This window comes from Suricata suricatta, chromosome 1 (genome assembly GCF_006229205.1).
Source record: "Suricata suricatta isolate VVHF042 chromosome 1, meerkat_22Aug2017_6uvM2_HiC, whole genome shotgun sequence".
In the NCBI taxonomy this organism is placed as follows: Eukaryota; Metazoa; Chordata; class Mammalia; order Carnivora; family Herpestidae; genus Suricata; species Suricata suricatta.
Window position 1 is genome coordinate 187,615,978 of NC_043700.1, and position 16,789 is coordinate 187,632,766.

The 16,789-nt window shown below is 47.0% G+C and overlaps 1 protein-coding gene across 1 annotated transcript in view; it reads left to right on the plus strand.

Annotated features, from left to right (window-relative positions):
- The window catches only part of CLNK (cytokine dependent hematopoietic cell linker), a 153,039-nt gene that overhangs the window by 49,168 nt on the left and 87,082 nt on the right, over window positions 1–16,789 (plus strand). The window lies entirely within an intron of this gene.

Genomic DNA, 16,789 nt, shown 5'->3' on the forward strand with positions numbered 1-16,789 from the left:
TGCAGGGGGACCCCAGCTGCCCCAGCCCCACCTGTGAGAGCTCAAGCCTCCTGGAACCCCGAGATCTCCCTTGTGTCCTTCATAAATGAGGGTCACGAAGGCCTCTCTCTGCTTCGCTTTCAGAGTGGTCATGAGTCCAGATGGACAAATGTGTGTCATACTAAGTTGTCAGCCATCCAGCAAACTTGTTCAAAAGCCGTTTGTGGCTTGTTCAGTCAGTGGACAGAAGAAAATGAATATAAAAAAAAAAAAAAGAAGAAGAAGAAAAAGAAACCATTCAACTCGGATGCACATTTAATTGGCATCCACAAGGCTGAGGAATTGTCACAGAAAATAACCCAACTCCAGAAGGGGGAGCATAGTGAGATTATTCTCAGTGTGTCCCTTAATTACTGTCAATCTTCTGTACTTGGCGACGCCTGGCCCTCAGAGGTCTTCTGCTGCAGGGGTTGTGGGACACGAGACATGGACTGGGCTGGGCTGGCAGCATCAGAAGCACTGGAGAGGGCTTCTTCTATCTTCAAATGTTTTATGAAATATTTCTAAAGAACTGAAAAACTGAGTTCCTGAGGCAGAGACTCAGGAGGCTGAGTCTAATGTGGAGGCTCTAATCGTGGAGTCTGGAGAAAGACTGTGATTGTCTCTTCATACAAGGCCTTCCCAAGGGGCAGCCAGGGGTGGGGACCTTTGACCCACTCACCACTATGTTCCTTATCCCTTTGGGCTCTGCAGTTTGGAAGATGTTACCTCAAAGCCTACTTGGGCTTGAGAGATGCTGACCTGAGGTGGGGGCCGGGGGTCTCCTCGTGGATAGAGGGGAAACTCCCTGAGGTTGGTTGAGGCTCTGAACCCTGAGTTGAGTCTCCCTTCTCATGGCCTTGAGAGATGTCAGCAGCTCATCACTCTTGCTGTGTCTGCACCCACTTCTGGTTCCTGGGACATTTGAGCACCAGGGGGCCTCTGAGTGAGGACCCTGTTGCCTTGGCTCCCAGATTGCCAGTATGTCCTGGGAAGGTGAGCCCACCTCATCCCCCTTGCTCAGAGCCCAGGCCAGGTTAGCCCTAGTGGTACCACTAGTTCTTATGCCAGGCGCTTCTTGCAAGCCTGTGAGGGAGACAGGGAGGCAATGTTGTCTTTGCTGAACAAGGAGTCAGGGGCCAACACCACACAGTTTGCCCCAAAGAGCTAGGAGTTGTGTCCATCTCCACCTGCTTCCAAAACCCATCAGCCCTCAGCGCTCCACCCACCGCTCCACTCTGCAAGGCCCTGGGCATCTGTCTATATTTGTTGTCCTATCCTGTGAGCAATTGAAAAACAAACTCTGCCTTTTAGAAATTTAACATTAATTCAGAGAGCAGAGAAAACAGTGAATAATCTCACAAATAAATATTTGCAAAGCATGATAAGTCCAGGGATGACTTATGAGTAAATGAGAAGGATGTCATGAGATCATGATTCTCTGGAAGAGACATCACACAAAGTTCTCCCCATGGTGCAAGTAAGGAAACTGAGGCACACAGGTCAAACAGACTGCAAAGAACATTCATGAGCAGTCAGTGACAGGCCCAGGATGCATGTCCAGGCATATCATTAAAATGTAAATCTGTAACCATGAGTTTAGAAAGTTATTAACATACAGTATAAGCCATATTTTGAAATGTTATGCAGTTATCAAATATGATTTCACGGATGTATATTATGCACATCATTTTTACAAAAAAATAATATTGATTTGTGCATGTGCTACAAGCCAGAATATGTCAAGAATCATATTGCTTGATTTTTATTTTCTTGTTTTCCCTCATATTTATATTCTTGATTTTCTTCAACGTCCATGCATTATCTTTGTAATTAAAATGTTGTATAAATAAAAATGCAAAAACCAAATCTACAAAAAAGGAAAGGAGTAAGGGGCTAACTCTGCAGTTGTTGGAGAAAGAAAGAACAATGTGTAAATAAACTAAAAGCTACTCAAGAGAATCAGAGGAAATGAAGATGGACTGATGCAGGTCAGTGATGCAGAAAGAAGAGGAAGAAGGAGAGTGAGAAACAGAAAGGTGGAGGCAGGAACTTGCTATCCAAACTCTACGCATCTTAGAGATAAAGTCATCATCATCATCATCATCATCATCATCATCAGACCATTGCCCTCAGAAAAATCTTCACATCATGGGTGTAGAAATTGAGATCCAAGGCTCTGAGGCAATTTACCCAGGACTCAGAAGGGAACAAGGCAGAGCTGGCCCCGGAGACAGTGGCTGCACAGTGGAAAACAGGAGCTCCAGGCAGAAAGACCTGAATGTGAGGCTGGTGCCACCACCTGCTGGCTGGAACGGAAGGACAAATCAAGGATGAGAATAATCATTCCAATCCCCAGATATGCCCACAAAGGTTAATTCAAATGAGCAGCTGAAACAAATGTGCCTGGAACAGAGAAGGTTGCAAGTGTTGGCTTCCTTTCCTAATCTAGATGACTCCTTTGCCCCTCCAGACGGGAAGCCATACCTACCACGTTGGCCCTTGGCTGTGTCATTAGGCATTTGACTGGTCACACTGGACGTAGAACCAAGGAAAGAAGGCTTGGTTTTGGTGCTTCTCTCACTGTCTCTGTCCATCTGTTTATCTGTCTGTCTATCTCTCTCTCTTGCTCACACATACACACACACACACACACACACACAGACACACACACACACACCTCTGCCTCTCTCTGTCTCTGACCCTCACTCTGTCATGCAGATACACACTGACACACAGACACACACACACACACACACACACATTCAGTAAAGTAAATGCTTGGCATTCTCCATTTCCAAAGTTCATAAACAGTCTTGCTAGATCTAATGGGACCAAACAATTTTTGGGGCGCCTGAGTGGCTCAGTCAATTAAGTGTCCCACTTCAGCTCAGGTCATGATGTGGTTCATGAGTTATAGCCCCACATCCAGCTCTGTGCTGACAGCTCAGAGCCTGGAGCCTGCTTCAGATTCTGTGTCTCCCTCTCTCTTTGCCCCTCACCTGCTTTCTCTCTCTCTCTCTCTCGCTCTCTCTCTCAAAAATAAATAAAAACATTAAAAATATATTTAAAAAATAAAGGGAACAATCAATTGGGAAGAGAGAATGAGCCCAAGCTCAGTGTAGAAGCAGCGAGAAAAGCAAATTACTGTTCAAATAACCGTAAGGTGGTGTCAGCCTGGCGTGTCTGCCTCCGCTCTCCCCCTTTAAACACAGCACACCCCGCTCCAGGGTGGAGGACAGCCCTGCTTTCAATTATGTTGGTTAATGCTTCCCTCTAACAGCAAGCCTCCAATCCTGTCAGACATCCCCAGGGCCCTGTTGATCTGTCCGTTAAAAAGTCTTGGGTGGTTTTATAGCTCCCTACGCAGGAAGGAGATCTCCACGTCAAAGGCATCTTGGAGCTTGGTGCCTGGGGCTTCGGGGCTGAAAGCTCGTTCTCATTCACAATATTATGATGGTGCTTACTCTCTGACCCAGGAAAACTACTGCAATCCGTTCTTCTTGGAAACCACCAAGAAAGACATTGCCAACTCTTCACCCTGTAATGAACAACGTTGGACCGAGGAATATTTGAGGCCGGCCTGGGTTTGCCACCAGCTGGGTTGGACTTGTGGGTCTGGTCACACCCCCTCCGCAGGGCAGTTTCCTCAGCCCACACAAGCAGTTTGGATGGAGTCACCATTTCCCGAAGTGTGTTCCTCTGAGCATCAGTGACCGAGGTTCTTCAGAAGAATACAAGGGGTTGTTTCTTAGCCAAATAACATGGGGAGCAGGATAAACCCTCTCTCGCGCTTATTTGCACATTAAAGTTACTGAGAAGTCCTGCAGAAATTATGCTATGTCTACCCAATGGGTTAAACCAAACCTCTCAACACTACATTGCTTCTCCTCATGCAACGTTTATTTTTTAACGTCTCTGAGATTAGGGTCCAGCACCACGCATTAGTGCCTTCCTGTCCCAACACCATCTTCATGTCCCTCCAACTCTAATACTCTGAGTTGTTTGAATGATATAAACCTAAACTATGCGAGCTATTTACTTTTCCACCTACGGATGGGGAGGAAATGCAGCAATCCAAAACGCTGGCTTGCTGCCTCCCTGGGACACATACCTGTCCATACTTCAGGTTAAACGCAGATCTTGCTCAGTGAGATAGTAAGCCTATTTCCTCCCCCTCTTCACTGTCTACCTTGTTACCCTGTAAGTCTGGACTTCTCTGTCCTGAATTGGAATTCCTTATTCTTTCACCCATTTCCCCCACTAAACTCAGAGTCTCTAGAAGTCATCACACAAAGTGTGTAAGTATTGTATTGCTGTGTGCCTGATGCTTAGAAATATCAAAAATCCATTGAGTGTTTAGAATATGTGAGCCACTGTCTTATTTGGTCCTTTCAAGTGTCCAGTGTGGTAGGTCCAGTGCGTCTGATGTACAGACGAGGAACCCAGGGCTCAGAAATGTGTACTGACCTTTCCTAAGTCCACACAAGTACAATGTCAGGGGCTGAAATGGGACCCCAGGCAGTCAGATCCTGGAGCTCTTGCTCCCATCACCATATGATGCAGCCCAGAGGCGCTGATGAGATGCTCAACAAACACGTGTAGACAAGAAAAAAAAGAGCAAAACTTTATTAAAGGGACTTCCTGTAATGGGGTGCTTCTCTGATTTTTCACCCTCTGGGTCTTGGGACCGATGGTCTGTTAACCCTCTCCAACCCAGGACTTAATCTCTAAAACCCATAGAGGGACTTGTTAAGTCTCTTGTTAACTCATTAAACCAACCCATGAGTTGAGTTAAGGGGAATCCATTTGGATTCTTTGGGATGAGAACTGTATACACTATATATCTTCTCAATCATCTATATATCTTTATATAGTATGTACCTTTTAAATAACATTTTAACAACTCTGCTAAGGCATAACTTACCTAATAAAAACCGTCAAATTGTACCCTTACAATAGATGAATTTCATAGTAGAGATTTTTTACACATTTGTCCAGAGCCTCCCTCCACCAAACCATGATGAGGGGATTTGATACCAAAGTCAGGCTCATTCTCAATAAAGAGCCAGTGGGGTGATGGAGACATCTTCGCTGTGGTGTGAAGGCCCCTTTGTGCCCCACACCATTTTGGCCAAGAATGATGCAAAGACCCTCTTTGTGGAGCCCCGGCCCTCCTGCCTGTTACAGGCAGATGTGAGCTGCTGTAACCAGTCACATCCAGTGAACTGTGAACCCCCTGAGGACAACAGGAGGAGCCCAAGTCTGAACAAAACAGCGTGCATGTCTGGGGAAGTCTTGGGGCTTGAAGTCCAGCTTGCTTCCCAGCATCCCTCCTGGTAAGCTGCATGACTATGAGCCTCAACTTCCCCAACTGTAAAATGGAAAGAATACCTCTTGCCAGCCTGGGTTCTGGGCTGGCTCTACCCCTTAACAGTTTATACAGAATTTTCCAAACAAAGAGGTAGAGCCCACAGGCATTTCTGTATTTTCTACTCTTTGAAATCTTTCAATGCCTAAAATGCAAAGACTCAAATTTCCAAGCTAAAAACTATTTTTTTGTCTAGCCTCTAAGCAGCTATTGTTCCCAAACCACCTGCCTTTATGATCTAGACGGCAAACGCCCAAGCGCTGTTTTGCCCAGACGAAAGAGTGATTTGAGAATCATTTAACGGTGTGCATTTTCTCAGCCTCTCACTCGCAGAAACACCTCGGATAAATGGCTCAGTGCTGATCCGCTGTGAAAATTTGTGAAGTGTTCAATTACCCTTACAATTGTGCATCGCTTTACCTGTGGAGCCTCAGAGTCTAGCCAAGAGACGATGGGCTGCCAAGGGGAGATTTTTTTGCTTCCCACAAATAAGCTCACAGAGAAGCCACGGGCCCCAGACCCCACCTGGAAAGTGAGCTGTCCTTTGCTCTTTAAGACATGCATCATCTTTTTCTTGATGCCTTGTTCTTAATGCCTTCCTGGAGAGGACAGAATAATAACAGTGGATCTGACATTGGTTTGTGGAATCTGAGGACCAAATGAATTCAAGGGCTGGAGATTCCAGAGGCTAACATCTGTGGGTCTCGACCAGATGTGGCTCACTTCAGGCACATGGCACACTTTTGGCAGCAATTCGCCCTCGCAAAGATCATGCCTTCGACTCAGCGGATCCTAAAATGGCACTCAGCTTTCTCATATTTTGTTATAGACTTATTCATCCATTCCTTATCCCACAAATGGTTCATAAATATCAATTATCTACCAGTAACTGTGCTTGGGGCTAGACATGAGAAGCCAAGCAAGAGAGTCCCTGTCCTCAGCATCCCCCAGTCTTGAGAACTGTTGCTCCCAATCTGACCCCTCCAAAATGTTCCTACACTGCCTCAAGGGACAGACAGGCAAGCAAGCCAAGAGTGAACCAATATGGTGAACACTGTAAGAGAAGTGAGTGCAGAGCACCAGGAGAGCCAGGAGATGGGCCACCTAACAGGCCAGGCAGGCAAGACACACTCACAGAGGCAGATGCAGATCTTGGTTTTGAAAGGCAGATAAGATCCATCAACTGATGAATGGGTCAAGAAGATGTGGTTTATATATACCATGGAATAGTACACGGCAATGAGAAAGAATGAAATCCGGCCATTCATAGCAATGTGGATGGACCTTGAGGGTGTCCTGCTAAGTGAAATAAGTCAGGCAGAGAAGGAGAGATACCATATGTTTTCACCCATAAATGTAACAGGAGAAACTTAGCAAAGGACTATAGGGGAGGCGAAGGGGGAAAAAGTGTTAGGGAGAGGGAGGGAGGCAAATCATGAGAAACTCTTGAATATTGAGAAGAAACTGAGGGCTGATGGGGAGGGGGAGAAGGGAAGGGGGAGATGGGTATAAAGGAGGGAACTTGTGGGGATGAGCACTGGGTGTTACATGGAAACCAACTTGACAATAAGCTAAAAAAGAAAAAATAAAGAAAGAAAGGCAGGTAAGAGTTACTGGCTGAGGAAGTGGGGGGGGGGCAAGAGAAATTCCATCTGACATGCTACACACCAGAGTTGATGGTGCCTTCATGGGAAAATGAAAGGGGACAAACATCAAAGTCAGAGAGGGGCCGGCCCAGTAGCTCCACATATAATGATCAATGACAATTCTTTGACAGTTAAGTCAGTGCCTGAGTGAGGAGACTTTATAAGAGGTGTTAACATAGACAATCTGGGTACCAAAAACTCACTGAAAAGGAGAAAATGATTGCCCTCCACTCCAAAAAAGGCACAGACTCCTAATACAATGGTGGCTCTCAGGATCAGAAGTATCTCAGCTATTGCCTGCCTGTGGGGCTTGGGTACATGGCTCTGTTTCTGATCTTCAGGTCTCTCCTTTTCACGTGAGGCCATGTGAGCGCTAAGGTTCTGCAACAAGGGGGTGAGTATAAGAAGGTGGGGGGCACACTCCGTTCTGTTCCTGTGCTCTGATACATGGAATCTCCTACTTGGGCAGGACGGCTAAGGGGAAGGGGTGTCCAGGCTACAGATTTCTCACCTTCTTGTGTAAAAAGAAAATCAGGGCTAGTGGTTTAGGCTCCTTCTTCTCTTACCATTTCATATCCACGAGTGACTCTGAGGACACAGTGTTGTAGAAAGAATCCTGGGCTTTGACCCCAGAAGGACTAAGTTTGATTGTCAGTTCCCACTTATGGGGCAGGGCATTTCAGCCCCTTCGCCTCAGCTTCTTTATCTGCAAAATGGGCATATATACACCAATAGTCTGAGAGGATTTCCTGAGACTATGCGAAGCACACCACACATGGCTGCATTAAACACGTTCTTATTTGTTTGTTTTGATCTTTGTTTTTTGAGGGACACAGAAATCTATACTTAAAAAAATGTTTTTTCTAATGTTTATTTTTGAGAGAGAGAGAGAGCGTGTGTAGGGAAGGGGCAGAGAGAGAGGGAGACATGGAATCTGAAGCAGACTCCAAGCTCTGAGCTGTCAGCACAGATCCCAACGTGGGACTCAAACCCATAGACCCAGAGATCGTGACCTGAGCCGAAGTCAGACACTTAACTGACTGAGCCATCCAGGCGCCCCGTAGAAATCTATTCCAACCTAGTCATCCTCTGTTCTTTCACTTTTATTTCCTTTTCTTTCTTTTCTATTCTGGTCACATTCCATGCCCCAGTCCCCCTACACACACACACAGACACACAGACACACAGACACACAGACACACACACACACACACACACACACACACATTTTCATCTCTGTTTTCTACAGAAGTAAAGCTAATTCTAACAACCGATTAGTGAGATCACTGTCACATGCAGAGCGGCCAAGGTGCTCTGAGAAGGATGGTAGCTCATAACGTTGAACTTTATTTCCAACAGGATATTGACCACATTGTTATTACCCAAACACAGTCTCAAAGACTCCATCTGTCTCCTACTAATGTCTATCCCCGGATGCTGGCAGCAGAGCAGAAGTCTGGCCCGTTTAAAAACACACAGTTCCTGAAACCAGAGTGAGTTGATTTTCCTAACAGGTGATTAGTGTTCTTAATTCTAATTTATTGTGGAAAGGCTCCGGGCAGTTACCTTGGGGAGAGCCGGGTATTGTTAGAATGAACTGCAGGGCTTGGTCCAGGGGTGCCCGCCACCTGCAGGGACAGCCCCAGCGGGACTAACTCCTTCCCTCCAGAGGCTCAGCCCAGGTGAGTGGCCGCACAGAGCACCGAGCTACTCTCTGCTCACTTTTCTCTGGGCGAGGATGCAGCCAGGGACCTTCACTGATGACTGATCAAAGCTGAAGGATGCTGCCAATATGTAATTTTCTCCTGAGCCCTCTTCATTTTAAGTTTATTTATTTAGTTTGAGAGAGAAAGAGTTCGTGGAAGAGGCAGAGACAGAGAGAGAGACAGAATCCCAAGCAGAATCTGCACTGCCTGTGGTGGGCTTGAACCCACGAACCATGAGAGCAAGACCTGATCTGAAATTAAGAGTCTGATGCTCAACCAACTGAGCCACCCAGTTGAACCCTCCTTAAATAAACTTTTCTAGCCATACGTTACATGTCATGTAATTCATCCATTCCAAATACACAATTCCATTTTCTTTATTGTAAACTTAGCAAGTTGCTCACTAGCACCGTGAATCAGTTTTAGGACATTTCCATCATCTCAATTACATCTCTCTTCCTCTTTTACTGCTCTTCCCAGGGCCTGGCTCCCACCCTCTGCCCCAGGCCGCTCCTAATCTTCTCCATCTGCAGATGCCTCTTCGGGGCTCGTCCGTAGATCAGTATGTCACATGCGGTGGGGTCTCCTGGGGCTGCTTCTTGCATTTGGCCAGGTTTTTTGAAGTTTGGCCAAGTTGTGGCATCTGAAATAGCTCATTCCTTTTGATTGCTAAATAGTATCCATCCCACTGCATGAGTATATGGAACGTCGTCTATCCATCCGCCAGTCAGTGGACACCAAGCTTGTTTTCGGTTCTTGGATTCTTAGGAATAACCCTTCAAGAATCCCTCCTGGACAAGTCTTTCTGTAGCTCTGTCTTCACTTCTCTCAGATAGATCCCTATGTGTGGAATTGCTGGGTCATATGGTAAATCCGCTTTTAAGTTTTTAAGAAAATGTCTTTGGAATCTTGATTCTTTTGTATCAGCTCATTTGCTCTTTCCTTCACTACTGAAGGGCCAGTGATTCGAACCCGGGGACCATACTCCACTAACCCTTTCCCCCTGCTCCTGAGTGGTCACAGCCCAGGAACACAAACAAAAACAAAGACAAAAGCTGTTCTTTCTCTCCTGGGTGCGCACAGAGTGGAAGAGATGTGAAGGGTTCAGACCACAAAGGGAGCCTGCCCGGAGGAGGAAGGAAGGCATTGTTCTCTCTCCCGTTCTCTTTTCTGGCTGTGTGGTAAGGGGAAGGCAGGTTACCAGGAAATCACGGCTTACACTTCAGACACTTGTCTTGGCTCATAAATCACTTAAGGCTTTGTCTTGGATGCTCTGAGCAAATGTTAACTATTATCCAATGCGTTTAACTTACTGGAGAGTTTGGGTTCCTACTGAGCACCTAGCACAGTAAGAGACAAGGAAAGTAATTTCGAATGAGGAGTACCCTGTCTTCCAGCAGTTTGCAGTGGTATTGATGAGAAGCCCACACCTTACCATTACTCATCACGTTATAGTTCAGGAGGGGGTTGTGGGTCTGTTCTCTTTCCCTCACATCAATTTTGTTGACAAAGATTCTTTTCCAGGAGGGAAGAGAGAAAAGGATATTTGACCTTAGAACCACCCTGGGTTTACAGCTTCTCTGGCTATAACAATAGAAGCCAGAGCTGATCCTAAGAACAGGGAAACTAGTAGTGAAGTCATTAGTATATTTGGGAGGGAAAAGGAGGCACACTGATTTGCATACATTTTGGGACCTGGAGGGGAGGAAGGCAGCACGTTCTATGGGATTTTGTTCCTTTTGTGTTCCTATACTTGAAAGGAGAATAGAATTAACTTTTTACTGGGCACACAGCCTCACATCACATCTACTGAGACATTATTATTGTTGCCACTTTAGAGATAAGAAACATGTGGCTTACAGCAGTGTAATCATCGCCCCTGGCCAGAACCCAGAGTCTAATCACAGGTGTGCTGTATTCCAGCTATTTCTGGCACCTTGGCGGAGCTCATTCTGTCACAGGCCACTGTAAACAGTTACCATCCTGGTAAACTTCAGTAAACGTTGAACAAACAGCTCCCCCGAGCCTGGGGTCGGAGAGGAGTGCAGATAAATGCACACAGTTTGCTCTGCATTTTACTGATACATAGAGTGTACGGTATACAATGTATCAATAAGAGTGAAATATACAGTATTCCTTATTGTAAATTTCCAAAGAGCCGATTGATTCTCACAGAATGATTTCACTGATTTTTGTCCAACTCTTACATCCAGCCTGTGGTTGCAGCTGACACTGGAGTACGGTTCTAACATCCATATTGACTGAAATTTTCCTTTACATTCATGAGTAAAACAGAAGGGAAAGACAAAGAAGTCTGCCAGAACTGCGCCTGTTTGTCGGTGCTGTGAGCAACTTCTTGGCTGGATAGGAAAACTGTTTTCAACACTGGAAAAAAACATCTCCTCCGTTTTGGTGCTGTTTACAGTGCTATGGCTACAGACATGACCCCTTGTACATGACACTTGCTTTATTGACAGTCCCCCATCATTTCCTTCAGTGCGTCCATCAGCAAAACAGTGAACAAACCCTGACGTGCAGCAGGTGCCAAGTTCAGTGGTGTAAATGCTCCCGTGGCAGCCAACTCAAAACCGACTTGATGTCGCTAAAGGCAGAGTTGGGAGGAATGTGCGTGTTTCCCCCACACGGATACAATATACGTATGAATAGCGTCAAACCACAGAGACAGCAAGTGTAGCAAAATTAGGAAGGCAGTGTTCTGAGTGTTACCTTTGTTTTTACTATCATTTATTCCAATGTAATTTTATGTAATTTAATTTTTAACAAGTCATTTGACAACTGGCTCTCAGATTCCTGCACGGTTAACCATCGGCTCCACTGTGCTGTGTGAATGCGCCCCAGCAAGCCACCGAGAGCCCCCGGGAACCCCCCTCATCCTCTCCCCCTCCCCACACGGGTCTGATCTTGAAGGCCTCCTTCATTATTGACATCTTTATAGCTTTTTAGAAATTAAGGTCCGGAGAAAGCAAGCACACTGTGAGGCAGACTGAGTGAGAACCACTAGGCTTTCCCTCTCGTTTTCTGGCTGGTGTGGGGTTATCGCTGAGAGTGCCCCCCGCCCCCCTGCTTCCTCTGGAATCCTATGCACAACTTGCTCTGTGCTCCAGAGCAGAGGGACAGAATATCTCCACCAGGCCATCAAAGATGAAGCCAAGTAGAACAACAATGCAAAATGGAATAGGGAAAAACATGAAATGCTGGGAAAGCTTGCTTTCTGAATGGTTTCCAGGGGAACCAGCACGAAGGAGAGATTAACTCTGTGGATGGGGTTAGGAGAGGTGATAGGGGAAGATGCCACAGAGTCTCAGCCATTGCTCGGGGGCAATGACACTCCCTGGTCCCGCACTGCCCTGAAGTCCCTGTGGCCCCAGGTCTCAGCCAGCATCAGCTCTTGTCCGGGTTACCGCAATAGCTTCCCCAAAAGTCTCCCTGCTCCTACCTAATCTCCCTTGCCATGTGGTTTGGAGGGTTGGGGGTCGGAGCCAATGGCCAGGAAAGAATTCTTGAAATGTCATCGGTGCAAAAAAAAGTGGTTGTATTAAAGCACAGGGGAGAGCGCTGCACTTGAGTTGTGAGGAATGACCGGTTATATAAGATTTTCTGTCCTGAGGAGGGGAGGGTGCTGTTAGGGCTCCAGGAAATTGAGACTATAGGTTTCTGGAGATTGCCTTTTTTCTTGTAAGTCCTAAAACAGGTGCCAACTGATGGAGACGCCTGTCCTGCTGGACTATGATTTCTATCTGTTAACCGTTTGTTTTTCCCTCTCCTTTGTTCTTGGGCAGCCATAGGAATGTCACACACACCCGACCTGGGGGGCAGGGCGGTGTTAGCTTGCCTTCAGCCTGCCCTTTGCTCCCTCCCCGCCTCTACTCTCCACCCAGTGCTCCGAGAGAGATCCATCGGAAACACACTTGACATCACTGGGTTCTTCTGCCCGAGATCTTGCCATGATTTCACTTTTCTCAGAGCTTCAGCCTGAGATCTCTCGGTGCCTAGAGCCTCACCCTCCTCCATCCCTTGGAGGACTGAGGGCGCTCTTGGGTGGTCTTCCCTATCCATCCCTGCACTCACTCCTGGTCAGCCATGCTGGCCTCCTCACCTTGACCCAACTGCTTGGCCACGCGGCCACCTTCAGGCTTTCCCAGAGGCTGACTCCCCGCTGCCTTCTCGGGGCTCCCACCTTCTCAGCAAGGCCCACCTCGGCCACCCCTCACCTGCCCAGGCATCTTCCCACCTGTTGTGAAGGCTTACCTTCTTTTCCCGGGACGGACATCCTGTTGTGCTTGGTTCTAGGAGGTAGTAAACTTAGTTGCGTCCGCTGACCTATCCCCAGCACTGAGGACAACTCTTGGCCCGTACTGTACACTCTGAGTATTGTTGGATTCATACTGATGAAGATTTCCAGCTCCAATGTTTATTGAGGGGGGTGCTGGGTGGTTGAGTCGGGTGAGTGTCCGACTCTTGATTGTGGCTCAGGTCATGATCTCACGGTTTGTGGATTCAAGCCCCATGTCGGGCTCTCAACAGCCTGCTTGGGATTCTGTGTCTCCCTCACTGTCTGTCCCTCCCCTGATTTCATGCACACATGCATACTTTCACTTTCTCTCTCGCTCTCTCTCTCAGAATAAATAAACGCCAAAAAATCAAATGTTTATTGAGGATGTATTATATTTCAAGCCCTGTTGTAACTATTTTGCAGGCATTATCTCCTTTACTTCTCACAATGTGCTCAAATTAGCCCCAGGCAGGGACAGGCCAATTGCTCCTGATGGCCACCTTTAGGGTGCAAAGCAGGAGCACAGAGAGAGAGAGAGAGAGAGAGAGAGAGAGAGAGCTGCGGAAAGTGTCAGGAAGCCCGTGGAAGGCCTGTGGGCGGCATCCAGGACACGCAGAGGTCTGACAATAAAATCATTGCTGCCAAGGGTGCTACAGATTCCCACAGAAGGGCAGGTGGAGCCAAGTCCTGGAGCTGGCATATTCTAGAATCTTCCCCTTTCCCTTCTTTTTTTCCCTTTCCTGTCTTGATTTCCCTTCTTTTCTTCAGACCTTCTGGAGTCAGAAGAGGCTTGTTGGGCCAGGAGATGGAGGAAAGGATGTTATCTTAAGGGGTCTCATTCCCGGGGCGCTTGGGTGGTTCAGTCGGTTAAGCGTCCAACTTGGGCTCAGGTCATGGTCTCACGGTTCGTGGGTTCGAGCCCCGTGTCAGGCTCTGTGCTGACAACGTGGAGCCTGCTTCAGATTCTGTGTGTGTGTCTCTCTCTCTGACCCTCCCCTGATCACACTGTCTCTCTCTGTCTCTCAAAAATTAATAAAATGTTTAAAAAAATTTTTAAAGGGGTCTCATTCTCTAGAAGCCCCTCCCACCTGTTAGCATGAGACCCTCCGTGGCACCCCTGCAGACCCAGAGGGCCAGTGTGTCCTCTTTTCCTCTGGAGTTTTTATTGCATGTGTACTAACCAGGCACAAATCAAGCATTTGTTTTGAGGGATTAAAAAAATAAGTACACATATTGCTTTTTATGTGTCATTTTCTATCCACATCCAGAATCTTTCAGGCATGCCTGTCTATAAATTAAATTCCACTCTGAGCACGTATTTGGATGTACAAAAAGGGTAATTCACTGTTGTTATTGTATTTGCTCATTACATACCCTGAGGGTCTATTAGAAGCTCCATTCCCTGACGGTGGAGACAAAAAAAAAAAAAAAAAAAAAAAGACAGAGAGAAAGCATTTAAAAGGTGATCTGTAAGACGCCTATTTTTCTTGGTCCGTTTGCTTCCCTTTGCTGAATCAAAATTTAAACAAACAAAAAAGGTAAAATGGGAAAAAGGTTTTGTGGGGTTTCTTGAAAAGTGGACATAACGGATTTGGGATTACTGTTTTATGTGCTAAATTAGATTATCTTTCTTTGTCTTTCTCTCCTCAAGAAGATTAAAAAGAAAATGAGGAGAAATTATTCACAAGGCACACAAAGGGGTCTAATTAGGAGATCAGGACTGGGGAAGCCAAGGCTAGATGACAGAGACCTTCCGCACCACTGGTGGGGCCGGAGCTGTGCCAGAACCTTCTCCGTCACCTCTGTTAACTCTCTCAGGTCACACCACTTCTCTGGGGCCACGTTTCCTCATCTGTAAGCTTAACCGGTTTGAGGAGGTGATATCTGTCTTTCCACTGAGCCTCATGCTCCAGGGAACCACTGAGGCTCAAACTCTGGAAAAGGGAGATGCTAAATTCGGACACCACCCTCCACTCTGCATCTGCAACCCATAGGCAGAGCTGGCCTCTTCTGGAATATTCCACATCCATTTTCTGCCTTACTAAGCAAGAATTAGTAGTTCCCTCAAGACAGTCCTGCCTCCATCTAGGGATCGTCTCATGCACACTCTGCTGCTGTTCTGTGGGAGGGGGTGACAGGAAGGCAGAGTTTTGGTGCAAGATGTTCACACTAGTGAGGACCACGTAGGGGGCAATCTCTGAAAACCCAAGTCGGATCCATTTCAACAGAGAACCCTCTCTCTGACTCAGGGAACTAGAGTGCGGAGTGCCGCCCAAGCAGATCCCAGGAGCCCGAAGAAGGTTCAGAAAGGGGCTACCTCCTGGCTAGGTATAAATCCAACACGCAGCAGCCAAAGCTGTGAACAAAAAGGAAACTCAGGTCAGAGCCAGGTGACAGTCCTGAAGCTGAGCACCCATTCCAATTAGGAGTAGCAAAGATAGGAAGGGGCGCCTGGGTGGCTCAGTCAGTTAGGCATCCGACTTTGGCTCAGGTCATGATCTCACAGTTCATGAGTTCGAGCCCTGCATCGGGCTCTGTGCTGACAGCTCGGAGCCTGGAGCCTGCTTTGGATTCTGTGTCTCCCTCTCTCTCTGTACCCTCCCTCACTCATGCTCTGTCTCTCTCTCTCTCTCTCAAAAATAAGCAATAAAAAAACCCTTGAAGGTGCTTCAGAATATAAGTCTGTCCTATATGCAGGCCACTCTCCTCTCTTTCTGCTGTCCATGCGGTGTCAGGCAAGGCAGGAACAGCCTCACAGTCCTTGGAGTGTGATCTCCTGGTGTGCAGAGACTCCGGGAGTACCTTGTTGTACTCCTTTCTCTGAGAAGGGCTGAAGTCATGCCTCGCCAGCGGTGTCTGCCTCCCAAGAAATGTAGCTTCCTATGGGGTATCTAGGCGTGGGTTCTCTGCAACAATCCAGATGGGTGATGAGGTCATGTCCCATAGAAAAGGGCTCCCGCTGTGTCTTCCCTGGCAGCTCAAACTCCAGTGTGACCCCGGCACCAGGGGAAAGAGAGCATCCCACGGCACCATGAAAAAGTCTTCTCCTACGAATTAAGGACCTCTCCGCCAGGTCTCCTCGGCAGAAACCAGCTCCAAGCCTTGCTGACCCTACAAGGATCCTTTATCCTTCCCTCGTTTATCAGACACTCACAATGGCATACAGTGGAGTCTATTACATGCACAGTCCATTCTGTGAAGGAACAGGTTTTACACCAAGATTTGTCCAGCTATGGAGCTTCATTGACTGGAGACCCGAGTCTTAATTTTGTCATCTGTGAAGTGAGAACATGAGTTGCCCTCAGCTAAACGGAAGGTCTAGTGTGAGGATTAAATTAGATCACCCAGTAGGGTATCTGGCACATGGTAGGCACTTACTACCTGTTAATTACATTTCCTTCCTTCCCTCTCTGTTGGGAGGCAGTTCCCAATGACTACATGCTTGAGAAGTATGTTAGTCAGGGCTCTCCAGGGAAGAGAACCAAAATAATACATACATAGATGCAGAGAGATTTACTTTAAGCACTTGACCTGCACCATGGTGGGAGCTGGCAAGTCTGAGATCGATGGTACAGGCCAGCCAGCGGGAGACTCGTAGAAGGGTTGTGTTACAGTCGTGAATCCAAATTCTGCAGGACAGAGGCTGGAAACACACACAGGTTTCCATGTTGAAGTCTTGAGGCAAAATTCCTTCTTCTTCAGGAAACTTCCATCTTGGCTTTTAAGGCCTTCAACTGATTGGGTGAGGCCCACC